The sequence below is a fragment of the Acanthopagrus latus genome, chromosome 9, assembly GCF_904848185.1.
Source record: "Acanthopagrus latus isolate v.2019 chromosome 9, fAcaLat1.1, whole genome shotgun sequence".
NCBI lineage: Eukaryota > Metazoa > Chordata > Actinopteri > Spariformes > Sparidae > Acanthopagrus > Acanthopagrus latus.
Window position 1 is genome coordinate 17536851 of NC_051047.1, and position 13614 is coordinate 17550464.

Consider the following 13614-nt stretch of genomic DNA (forward strand, 5'->3'; position numbering starts at 1 on the left):
GGTTAATAGTCTGAAATAGTCGTGTAATGGGCTGTTATCCATGAGAGTTTCCGGGCTTACACTCCGGTAATTGAAAAATTATTCTTATTTAAAGTGAGCGGACAGCCTTAAACTTTTGGTAGATCAACTCAGTAGCTAAGGATGTCAGTATAGATATAAATAGTCCCATGTGGCTGTGTGCACAGAGACTGAGGAGGAAGATGGAAGAGGAGAGGAAGAGGAGCTCAAGGCTAGATAAGACGAAGGACATAAAGAGGACATCAGAGGAGTGATGGTTGTTGGAGCACATCGCTCTAGCACCCTCTGTTGGACAGATCAGACAAAAGCCCACCACTACTTCACTGTCAGCGCGCACTCCGATGGGGTTGGACGAGATACTATCGTTAAACACGATAAGCCTGTTTGACAGGAGCGCTATTCCAACTGTTATCCAGCAGTGTGGAGCATCAGTTCATGCGCAAAATGAAAGTGTCATGTTGACTGTAGCTCAGGGGCAGAGGACGCCTTATTTTGTTAATGGTTTAAAAAATATGTGTACGTGTGCCTGTGTGCGTGTGTGCGTGTGTGCGTGTGCGTGTGTGTGTGTGTGTGTGTAGTAGCAGTTGTGGCTGCTGTGCCACTGACTAATGGACTCATTAGAACAGGAGATGTGCACATGTGCTCCAGCTGGACTCTCTCCTCATCCTACTTCTGCTCTCGTTAATGTACTCCTCGCTGCTTTGTGTGTGTGTGTGTGTGTGTGTGGTGTGTGAGTTTAGGTGAAACGGCATTTATTTGTAAGTTTAAACATTTCCTTGCCATTGATGTACGTGTGTGGCATATGTACTTTGTGTGTGTTTGAGTTAAAATGTTTGTGCTGTTTTCGTGGGTTTATCGCTGCAGGGTAACCAGTCTAGTAATGTGTGTGTTTGTGTGTGTCTGTGTGTGTGTGTGTGTGTGTGTGGTGGAGGGGGTGGATCTCAGATGACTGGCTTTAATGAGCTCTCCCTCTCTCACTCCATCTCAGTCTCTCTCTCTCTCTCTCTCTCTCTCTCACACACACACACACACAAGCACACACACACACACACACACACACACACACACACACACACACACACACACACACACACACACACACACACACACTCACACTCTTTCCATCCTATCCCCCAAAATAGTAAGCCACATCTGAAGTCTAGTGAAATTGTTACAAAAACGACCAATTACTACCTGACAGAATCCACTTCTGTCACATTTGGGACTGATCCAGTCTAATATCAAGTGCTGATAAGTTCCCAATCCACTTACTGATCCAAAATCCATATTAATTATTAATTGATTATCAATTTTCCATTGCACTGTTTGAAAATTTCAGGTAACTTTTGAAATTGTGTATAGAACTCTCGAATAACAACAAGAAGTTGGGAATGAGAGTCATGTGAATAAGTACAATTGGCATTTACTCTCACGTCAAATGACTGCAGTTTTCAGTGATGTTTATCAGCCCCAGCTCTGATTGGCTGAATGGAAACAAAACAACAGCCAGGTGGACACGCTATCGTAAGCCCTGCTTGTTAGTGCTTTTCCATCCATCTCTGTGGTCATCGTTCAGTCTGAGCTGAGTTTTAAAGAGAGACTGAAGTTAAAGATATGAAAAAAGTAACCACTGTTAGATTGATGCTGTGGATGTGAATTTGCAACTCTTAAGAGAGATGAGAAAGAAGTGAGATGTTTCACTCAGGTATCACAATCAGAATCAAATCTGAAGAAAAACGGACTGGTGCATCTCCAACATCGACTGTTGTCACTAAACTCAACTCAGCTGGTGTCAGTATGTGTGTGCAGCAAGTTTTGTTCTTCTCCTCCAGTAATAAATATCTTGTCTGAGGGCAACCAGATGTTCCATCCAGCCCTGGACTTGTTAACAAGGGCTGGGGCAGTCCTGAGCCATGGTGTTAAAATTTTAAAGGCTTATGTCCGGCCTTGAGAGCCCTATCACTGCTCCATTTAATTGCTTGGGTGCAGCCAGAGGAGTGCAGTTGAGCCGGTTGTGTGGCGGAGAAAGTGAAAGCGCCACACTACTGAATTCTAGATAAGAAAACACATGCATACATGAGAATGAAGGCATGTAGTGGAAAAGGCTTTTATGGGTATTATGGTTTGAATCTCATGGATGGTGGAGGCTGTTTTAATTGAGATTATCAATTTTACATTATTAGCACTCCAGTCTTGTGTCTTTATTTCTTCTTGGAGACTTTTTTTGGGTTATGATCACCACTGCATTGATGGTGAATGATAATAAAACTTAAAGGACCAGAGGAGGACAGAACAGAGGGAAAGGAAACAGTGGGGGGTGTAAGAGGATAAAGAGTAACCATGGAACTTGGAAGAGAAAGTGATGGTAGATTTACATTTTTACACTGTTGATATGCTCATTTAGATTACGCAATAGCTAAAAGAATGTGTTAAATGCAAAGTTTTCAAAGCCTTTTGGGAAACAGGGAAGCAGGTCGATAACTTACTTTGCATGTACTTAGAAAGACCCCTGGTTACTTAGTCGACCGTGTATTTTCAGGCATTGGAACGGTGGGTTTGTGATGCGGTGATGAAGGGAAATGGAAAGAGAGAAACAGATGGTGTTTGACAGGAGGTGAGGCTTGTGGTCATCCCGTCCAGAGCCTGGTGAGATCAGCCCGTTCACCGTTTGTTGAATTGTTGTGGACCAGTTATTGCATTTTTGTTTGTGAGCAAAAAACAGTAAGAGACCACAAGCCATCTAAATGTAATCCATGTCATGAATACCTCCAACACTGCTCGATTGAATCATTCAAGTCAATAATGTATCATAATGTATTGTGATTAATTGTGAGGACTTGCTGCTTTCCTTTTTCTTTCATGTCTTTGTAAATGTAGTATCATCTGGATTTGTGGTGCTAGTCAAAACAAGCTATTTGAATACATCTACAGAGGTAGTTCAGGGACAAGAGTCATTTCCAGTGTCTGTGTCACAAGGGTGTCGCCCTTGCCCTTCAGGAGACTAGTGTCGTGTCTTCAATCTGTCTATTTAAATGGCAGATGTGAATGTCAGCACAAATTATGACCTTTCTTTCGCCCCATTTTTCACCAAACTTTCTGAAACGAAATTGACATTTTTCAGACACATAAATCAAGTCAAAAGGCATTAACTTTGTCCACGGCCTGTCTGTGTCTCAGCAGCGCACTCACTTGAGGCCTGGAGTGAGTGTATTAAGCTAAGAGATCAAAACAAGCAGCAAACATAAATCTTTTGCTGTATCTGGTGTTTTATTGTTGTTATCTTACAAACTTCTAAGTTTTGTGTTATGTTATCCCAAACACAATGTAACGTTGAACTTGGATGTTCCCACGCTACCTCATGACATCGTCAAACTACATCTTATGTTTTCATTGTTTTGAATAAGTAACCCCGTGCTGAGATTATGTGATAAGGAAAACCATCAGCAGTTGACTAGCTCTTATCTCCAGGTCCTCAGTGTGCTTCAAATGTTATGCAGCTTTATGGATAAAACCTTCTTAGATTCAAGTTTGTAAAGACATAAAAAGGATCAAAGCATGCCAGCCTTTGGAGGAAAGGTGACATGTTTCAGATCCCTGATATCATTGTTGCTCGGTTTGCTTCAGCATTGCGGGTGTAAGCTGCATAGTTGTGTTTGAGCACATTTGTTTTGCATTGTGTTTCCACCTCCTTATTCTGTTGACCTGCTCTGATGCCGTGCTGATCCTCTCACCTCGATAACCCTGCTTCGCTCTCTGCAAAGATCTGTGTATGTATAGAAACATATGGTTTCACATTTGCAGTGATGATAAGAAAAAATGGGCCCATGTATGTCGTGTGTAAGATAAACACTGCAGGCGCTTTCATGTAATCACACACTGACGCTGGGCTCCCCTCCAAAGCCTTGATCATGAATCACTTGTGAAGAACAAAAGACTTTGCCGTATGGCTTGTTAGACTTGCAGCAGAGCTAGTTAGCTCTGGCCCCTGACATATAGATATGCATACACAAACGCTCAGTTGGGGGTGAAAGCCTGCATCTGTAAAGTTTGTTTTTGTGTGAACTCTTTAATTGGATTTTCATGCTGCCTATGTGTATATGTTTCACTGTTTTGTCTGGACACTGGCTTTCTCCAACGTTGCTGTCCCTCTGTGTAGCAAAGGTGTTTATGTGTGTATATATGCAAAGAGCTTAATGGCTAAGCCTGTGTCAGGCCAGTGAACACCCAGTCATTCATATGGTAATAACCAAGCAGAGAAGAAGACAATAAATCTCACAACATCCTCTGAGACCATCCAGAAGTGAGCAGGGAGCTGGGGGCTTCAGATGGGACACCGTCCCAGTCGTATCTCAAACACCAGGGACGTAGGCTTTCTCTCCACATGCTGGAAGTGCTGCCTCTGCCAAGTAGGTGGTAGACATAGTCAGTAGCTTTATTCATTCATTATATTACATTAGTACTAGGACAGCTGGTTAAAGTAATCTTTTAAAATTGTCATCTTTTTTGCTTGTGTCTGTTTCCCTTTCTCTAACTTGGCAAGATAGGGTGTTTTTTTACATTTTCATGAATTTATCAGGAAATAACGCAAAAAATATGGTGTATTGTGAGTCCAATTTGATGCAGATACAAATAGAAATCTTGACCTAGTGGATTTAAATTGCCTTTATTTGATATTGGATAAGGCTTCATTGAAGTTAAGGGGATTGTTGAGCCTTGGCAGAGGTATGCGCTCTACTAAAGCCATTCCAGTTGTCACATAGTCTGTATTGTTTAATAAGGAAGGCAGAAGGGTAGTCAGGATGATTTGGCAGGCTCCTGGACCATATTTGTCTGATTGCACTGCCTTTGAAATAAAAAAAAAGAATGCAAAATTTATCAAACAAGTCCAATTTTCAGCCCTATTTTAATCAGAGCCTTGCTCTGTGAAAACATTAGTTTCCTGCTCGGGTTATTTTACAGGTCCCATGAGGCATGTAAAACAGTCGGACTGCACGCGTTATGTGTGGCTGAGCATGTTGAATAGCATCTGCACAATGGCACAAGATTTCCCATCAGGGCAGGCTATTCTGTGTTTTCGACCCTGTTTGAATTGAGACAAATTAGATTGTTGAGTTTTAGAATAGAGCCGTGATGGCCTGAAATGGAGGACATTAGTGAAACTGAGTTCGACTTTGCCTGACCAGGCTTCTTAGCTCACAATGAGGGGCATAAAGATCGTACAAAAGTCTGAATCACTGAATTGTGGGTGTGTGAAAGCTGCTTTCAGCTCACTTGATTACTCCTGGATATTTCATTAAACTTCTGTGAGTTTTAGAATGAGCACAAGTTGGATGGAGCTTCAGTTTTAGTCTGAGCAGCTAGTTAGGCACTATTCTTGCTATTTGTGCTTATTGGTGGCGCTTTAACACTCTGTAACTCCACCATTAGAGCAGACGCCAAATGACAGTAGCACACATGGTCTTCTGCAGCTCGAGACAGAAGCAGCTCATTTATAGGCACACCATCAAATAACTGAACCCGCAGAGAGTACAGTAAGGTTGCATGTAACATGTAAAATACAGTAGTTAGTGCATCACAGTGTAGCTGGAGGCAGAGTCTGTGGCTGTGAACAGATTCTTGTGTTTCATGGCAGAGTCTTTACTGTGAGGCTCTCACACTCGTCACGCCTGTCACACAGATGTCTTGCTCCACAAATCACACGCACATGCACTGTAGAGACACACACTAACACATAGGCAACATGAAAGGACTTGACAAAAAGAGGGTCTCTCATTGTCACTTCTCACATTTCTTGATTTGTTCACACAGTAAAACAAATATTAACTCTCCCTTAAAAAAAGAGGCTGTATCTCTGAGGAAGGCAACAGTGACAGATCTCTTGTTTTCTGCAGTGTCGCTCTTTGTTGTTATCAGTCACAGAGGTATCAGTCACTGCGTGATTTTCTGCTGCTGTCCTTGTAGGTTAGAGGCATGTTTACACATCATGAAGCTCTGGCTGAGAGCCAGAATAGCAGCACATCACTCAGCTAGCGTGAAGCTCAATCCAGCAGTCTGAGTGTCACGTGTGTCTGAACGGAATGGAGATGAATATGCTTGGACACACACACACACACACACACACACACACACACACACACACACACACACACACACACACACACACACACACACACACACAAACACACACACACAAACCCACACACACACACACTTTTAGATATTTGTGAGGATGCTCATTGACACAGTGTGTTCTCTGGTCCATTATCCTAGTGTTAAAATCAACATGTCTAACTGGAGCTGCAAGTAACCGTTGATCATTTGTCATCTATTATATTGATCAGGGCTCCAGACTAACTTTTTCCAGTAGCACTGATCCTCCTGATTTAAAATTTTACCATCACCAGCAGAAATGGTGCCCATATTTATAAAATTCAGTCACACTATCTCCAAAAACAATTGTCAGTAATTTTTTAAGAAATAAAATGAAGAATTATCTGATTCCAGCTTCTTAAATATGAAAATTTTCTGGTTTCTTTTCTCCCCTCTGACAATAAGCTGAATGTCTTTGGGTTGTGCAAGTTAACAAGACATTTGAGGACATTGTCTGGGGTTTTGGGAAACAGATTTTTTATCATTCTCTGGCCTTTTTATAGATCAAATAATCGACATTGACAATGAGAACAATTGTTTGTTGCACCTTCATGTCTAACCCCAAACCTTAATGTAAATGATGCAGAGAAGACACCAGTGACCACTTCACTCATAATTCCACAATAGAGACATCGGCCTGATCCCGTGTCTTATCCCTCTGCTTTCATATTTGTTCACGAGTTGATCTGCATCTGTCTCTTTGTGAGATCTGGTGCAGGCATTGCACGTGTGTGTGGGTGTGTGTGTGTGTGTGTCTGTGTGTGTGTTCCTTTTGATGTGTGTGCGTACAGTATCAGTGTTTATCTGTGACTGTTAATTACTACCCCCCCCTCCTTGTCTGCTCCCCAAATCAGTCCACAGCTGCAGGGCCCCCTGAGTGAAGCAGTGCTGCATCTAATGTCTTATTATTCACGCTGTCTGTCTGCTCACCAGCCATACAGAGCCTGGGGGATGGATGGGGGATTTTGGGCTCTGTGTATGTGTGTGAGGGTGCACGTGTGTGTGTGTGTGTGTGTGTGTGTGTGTGTGTGTGTGTGTGTGTGTGTGCCTGTGTGTGTGCATATATGATGAGGGGGTTATGTATTAGCAAAGTGGTAATGGAGGGTTCGTTCAGTCTTCTAATTCGTTGGCACTACTTAATTAAAAGCGATGCGACAGAGTGATTGGAGGAGTTGATGGATGGAGACTGAGAGACGCCCAGGCGCTCTAGGATCAGGGATATCTGTGTGTGTGTGTGTGTGTGTGTGTGTGTGTGTGTGTGTGTGTGTGTGTGTGTCTAGTGAACAGAAGAGGAAGTCATTACCTTTTAATCATATCCTCCTTTATTCCTTATCCTTTTTTCCTCCTCTCTCCTTTCTTTCCTCATCACCCCCTTCTGTCTCTAAATTCTCCCTAAAGCCTCCTCCTGTTGCCCCCCCCAACCCCCTCCCCTCCATTTCTCCAGCTGGCTCTCAGTGTCAAGCTTCTTGTCATCTTCAATCAACCCCTCTTTGCTGCAACACTTACCCTTTTTCCTCCTGTTCCTGACTGCCTTTAACCTTCCGGTAGGATGTGTGTCACATAAATGATCCTACACTGTGTATTCATGTCGTTCAGAATGACTTGAGCTGTGCAAAATGATAAATCTGTTGTCTCGTGTTTGTCATAGCCTTGAGCTTGCATCATGACATCCCTTGGCTTTATTTGAAGGGTAGTGTTATGCTGTGTGTGCAGCCGAGAGCTACGTTCAGCGTGTGGCTTAAAATGATTTGGCCACGGCTCAAACTATGACGTGAACTGGTCTAGGAATGCTGTCATGCTGTCTGCTCTTTACATTGATGAGTGTGTCAGTGCATACTGTAGGTGGCCAAAAAAATAGAAACCCTTGTGCAGTGTGATGCAGCTGAACAGTAATCAATAATGCAGTGCAATTACCATCAGATACAACACCAAACAAGGTGACCCGTAGTCCATCTCCAGAATCAGAGTTGGTCTATTGTGTGTGTGGGTGTTCGCTTGGGAGATCATATTGGTCCATTAGTGTGTGTGTGTGTGTGTGTGTGTGTGTGTGTGTGTGTGTGTGTGCGTGTGTGTGCTAGCAAGCAATAATTAAGACTAATCATATGCAGCTATTCATTGAAACTTACTGCCATAGGGTGAATAGCTCCTTCATTTCTAAAATGAAATAGTAGTGCGCACACACACAAACACACACTGGTGATAAGCCTGCTGGGACTGCTGTAGTACTCCAAGCGGTCTAAACACGGGGCAGTCTTTTCCTCCCACATCAAAATAAAAGCCCAATCTTACCCTTCACTCTGTAGCTGGAAATGACAGTAGATTTACAGCCATTAGAGGTTTGAGACAGTTTTCCAGGTTTGATATGGCGGTGCATCCAGTTGTGGTATATTAATCACTTCTTTATTTTCCAGCTGTGGTCTGTGTAATTTTGCAGCACGTATTATCTCTAATGCTGTGGTTGCCTGCATCAGTACGGACGCTTCTCCTTGACAAGGAAACAACATGTTCTATAACTTGACCTGTTTGAACGTGTTGTAGCAGGCTAACGAAGCCTCTTCCATAGCTCTTGTACAGTGCGTGGGTTTGGGAGAGATTGGTATGTGGGAAGGTGGGGGGCAGGGGTCTGCTTTGACACCCTAATCCCGCAGCCTAGTTTGGCTTTGTGTAGAGACCTTCGCTGGGAGGAGAGAGGGATGGAAAGAGTGAGGGAGAGGGAACGGGAAAAGGAGGAGGGGGGATTTAAGAGGGGTGGGGGGGGAGTGGGCAGCGTGGGGTTTGAGAAAGGGAGGGGAGTGATGGCAAGAGGAGAATGAGGGAGATGGGGTCCGTTCATTCTCCTTCTCTAACCAGGAAAGGAAACAAAGGATGCTGATGGGCCTGACTTATGACTTCCTAGAGATAGCCTGTTAGCCTCTTAGCTGGTTATCCTCCGCTGACCTGACTGCCTGTGTTCTGCTGCTGGCCTCTCCTTATCCCTCCACGCCTGTGCATCCTCTCTCTCTCTCTGCTGAAGACGTCTCTCCGCTGCTCTGCTCACTTCTCCCGGATTCAGCATGTGAGTTGTTCTGCTGGCGCATGTGTGCGTGTGTGGTGAAACAGTTTAATAGGGGTCTGCTGTGGTCATTGCACACACTACTTTTTTTTTTCTGCAGCTTGGTGAGTGTTTTTTGTCATGTAGACAGGCTAATAAGCTAGACGTGGTTGAATCTGTGCTGTGGATCTGCTCTCTCTCAGTTTGCCCCTTTAAATATCTCTTATTCAGCAGATACATTTTCTACATCTGTCACACACAAGTGAGGAAAAGCAATGAATAGTGCTGGTTTATGCTCATTTCCTCTCTTAGAATAAGTGGAGTATTGCACAGAGCTGACCATGCACACCTGAGATATGTCTTCTCTGCCCATTGCAAATATGCACTGGTAAAGATTTCACCAAGCTTAATCCAAATGTGCAAAACAAGCATTTGTATGCCAGAGAGCTAATGCTAAATGACATCTGGGTACATCTGCTTTTATTGGATTCAGCCTGGAGAGTAAACGCCGCCCTGCCTAAATATTTAACTGTGGTGTTCTGTGGCTGAAGGGCAGACGGCTTGGTTGCTGGCTTGGCAGCAGTGTTGGCATATTGTGGTCAGCCTGGCAGACGAACTGACATTGAGGGTGGGTGGGGCCACATCTCTGGCTTCCTCACTGAGGAGGAGAGGGTGTATGGCAGTATGGCAAATACCATAGAGGCGTTTTATTTCAGGTTAAAGAAGAATTCTGGACTCTCGATTAGCAGATTGAGAAAATTAATCATATATTAATGTTTATTAATGTCTAATAAATCATTTTAGAGCAGCAACATTTAGTCAGTCAAAGAAAAAATATTGATTGTTTATAATAAGTTTATTTTTTCAGTAAAAAAGGATTTTAATCCAATCCAATTTTACTGGTTCCGTCCACTCAAATGTGAAGATTTGACCATTAGTTGGACATGGCAAGCATATGAATACATCAGTTTGGCTTTTTAGGCGATTATCCTGAATGTTTTTCACAAATTTCTGACATTTATAGACCAACCAATGATTCCATTTATTGAGAAAGAAATTGTTGAATTAGCCAATGATGAAAATATGTAGTTGAGTCTCTGATTCAAATGAAAATTATTTTTGAAAAACTGTTTGTGTGTGCGTGTGTGTGAGTTTGTATGATACTCAGAAATAGTTGAGAGGAACAGTTGACATCCCTGGCTGGGTTTCTGTATCTAAAATAAGATGGAAAATATGTATGTACTAGCTGTAAAACGTAACGGAAGCCAATCTCACCCTCTCCATTCAGAGCTTCATTATCTACCCTTAATGTGTTTGTGTTGGCTTGTACAGGAATGTGCTGTGATTCAGTATTTCCCTCTGTCTCTGCAGATGCAAGGTAATTCTCTAATGGGCCTCATCTGAGGAACAGCTCCACTCAATAGCCATCAGTCAGTTACGCTCAATAGCCATCAGTCAATTAAAGTCAATACAACAGAGCAGAGGACAGCTGGCTCGCTTGCTGTCATTGTTCAGATTGACTGTCTCTCTTTGGAAATTGGATTCAGCACCCGCTGAGAGGAATGTTTACGGTAACAATGTTGTGCCAGATAAAAATGCCTCCAGTCTCTGGGAAATAAAATTGCGTCGCCTCAGATGGATGGCAATGGAGGCGAGTGTTACAAGACTAGCATCAGTTTACCTAAAATAAATCAGGACACTAGACGGCAAAAACAGCTGCAAGTAATTAAAAAGAGAGGTCAAAAGATGACTAGGATGCTAAGAATACTTCGCTGTGTGGGCAGTGAGTCCTTGAGGGTGAGAAGGTTAGAGTCAAGGCAACGAAGGAGTTGCCTTTTTGATTAGGAAAGAAAAACCTTCTTCCAGCTGAGCCCCTGATGATGGTCTCTAACCATCATGACATGAGAAATGTTTCCTCTCTGGTCCACCCCTCCCCTCAATGACACATTTGCTCTCAGTTTTTATATACTCCATCCCCCTCCTCTCCCCCCCAGGTGCTTGTTTTGAGACCTTTTCCTTTTTCTTTACAGCTCAATTACATGGCAAAGCCTGTAGTCAGCTCTGAAGGGTGAGGGGGGGCAAATGAACTCTGTTGTAAATATTCTGTAAGCTGCAGCTTGTCCCTCGAGTCAGTGTAATTTGGTGTAGGTGCTAAGCCTGGTTTCGTCTATCCTTCCATCTCTCATTTTTCCTGCATCCCGCTATACCCTCTCTCCTCTGTTATTCCCCAGGCGGCAGGCCACTTATTGACCTTTTGAATCCTTCCGTTTTCCCCTTTTTCCTTTCACTCAGAGCTCGAACAGAGAGGGGAAATAGTGTGTCTGTCTGTGACTGCATAAAAATGCTAACGTGCACATACAAATGTATGTGCAAACATATGCAAAATAACACACTTGTTTATACAGACACTGACAGGAAATAATGTGATACGTGGTGCCTCACACCTTTTTGTTTTGCTGAGGGTCATTGTTTACCACTGAAAGCTTGAGACCATTCCTCAATATTTAATGACAAAGTTGTTTGTTCTCAGATCAAAAGATTAGCTTCACTCAGACATAACTTGATGGATCAGTGTGGAACGGGGGCTGTTTGGACACCGAGGCCGCAAGCCAGCATTCGGAGCAACTCGGAGAATAGCCTTCTATTGTGTGGTTGTCAGGCTGGTCGGCTGTTGTGGTGCGAACACTCTCAGACACGCTGGCATGCGCGCAGTCTTCTACTGTTGTACACGCACACACAAACAGAGACACTTATCACCAGAAAGAGTCAGTGTCAGGTCAGCCGGCTCGGCCTGTGGACAGCGCTGTATTGTTGCTAGCCTCCAGCTCTCCTGGACATTTAACAGTGCAGGCATTCAGCTGTTAGTGGTGACTCAGGACCAGCGGGCAGCGCGGCAACCAGTGTGACCAACAACACCTGCCCTCACACTGCCACACTGTTGTGTTCAAGAGGAGCAGAGAACTGACAGAGATAAATTGGCAAAACTACAACCTTCATTCCAGTCTGTATATGATTGCATGACAAGATACACCACATGGCTCCAGAATAGCTTTTTGAACTGCTTACACTGGTGTGCCCCAGTTCTTACAGGCTAAACCCAGCTCCAGACTAACTTTTAGACTAGAAGCGCTGATGCTCCTTACAGAACATTTTAGAAGCACCAGCCCAAAATGTAGGAGCATCATTTAAATCATCAAGAAATTCAATATGTTCATGTCTGTATTATCTTCACCATATTACTTATAAAACTTTTGGTAATAGGTAGACAATTTACACAAATAACAATGTTCAATTTTATGTACTTTGCAGAATCTGCAACATGTAAAGTGGGATAAATCCTGGTGTCCCAACACTTTAGAATCTATGTAACCTACGACATGGGGAATGAGTTTTTATACAGTACACTTTCAGTGAATTAATACAGGTTAAAGCAAGCAGGCAAAATAAAGTATTCCCCATGGTGAGATGAAGAAAAGTGATCACATGGGGGTGAGGGTTTTAATCAATTTGTTCTGTTCACACAGCCCTATTGAACTTATTGCTGTTTCACTTGACCTCCACCCTGATGACCCTCACTGAGCACCCGTAGACATTAATGTAAAGGACACAGTGTGATCCCTATTCATGAGGCTCCAGTGACTTTCACAAGTATTTTCTAGCTTCCGGCCAAAACAATGTATGTGTCATGTCAAGTGGCTGTTTGACTTTGACTGGAATATTTTCCGAAAGGCCCCGCATCTTCCGTAGCTGTCTTTACTCAGCCCTTGTTTTCCTTTTACACCCATCTTGTAGACAGTCATGGTTCGAGTGATAGAGGTGCTGTCAGTCAGCCCTCTCTGAGTGAATCAATATGACTTTTGTCCACAAAGAGCAAGCCTCCATCCCATCAGCCTCAGCCCACAGCCGTGTCTGATATGCAGGAACACACTGACATCTTACATCCCCAAATCAACCACAGGCTGCCAAAATACCAGCCAGTGACCTACTTCTCTGCCTTTTGAGCACGTCCCAGGAGGACATGGATGTGTTTCAACATTTTTGGAATTTTGGTGGCACTTTAGTGATGAGTTCAGTTGTTATGAGCTCTTGTGTCACACCGCAGGGATACTGTAATTTGCTGCTTTCTTTCTTCTTGGAAAAAGGCAAAAAAAAAGGCCATTTCATGCTCTGTGTGTTGGTGAAGCGGCTTTGTCTTTCCCAATACAGACTGTGATACCCCAACTCATCCTCTCTGCTGACCCAAAAGCTAGTTGGAATATTTGTTATATTCATGAGGACAAGGTTTTCTTTTGCACTAAAACTGAGTTGGTGCCCCTACATAAGGGATGGGAGTTGATAATATTTAAGCACAATAAATGCCATCATTAATTCTACTGGGAAGTTCTGTTCTTTATCGAGTCCCTTATTGATTCCTG

General features: G+C 43.2%; 1 protein-coding gene across 3 annotated transcripts in view; it reads left to right on the plus strand.

Annotated features, from left to right (window-relative positions):
* dip2a (disco-interacting protein 2 homolog A) overlaps positions 1-13614 on the plus strand; it is a 93656-nt gene that overhangs the window by 41002 nt on the left and 39040 nt on the right. The gene's annotated exons all lie outside the window — the stretch shown is intronic.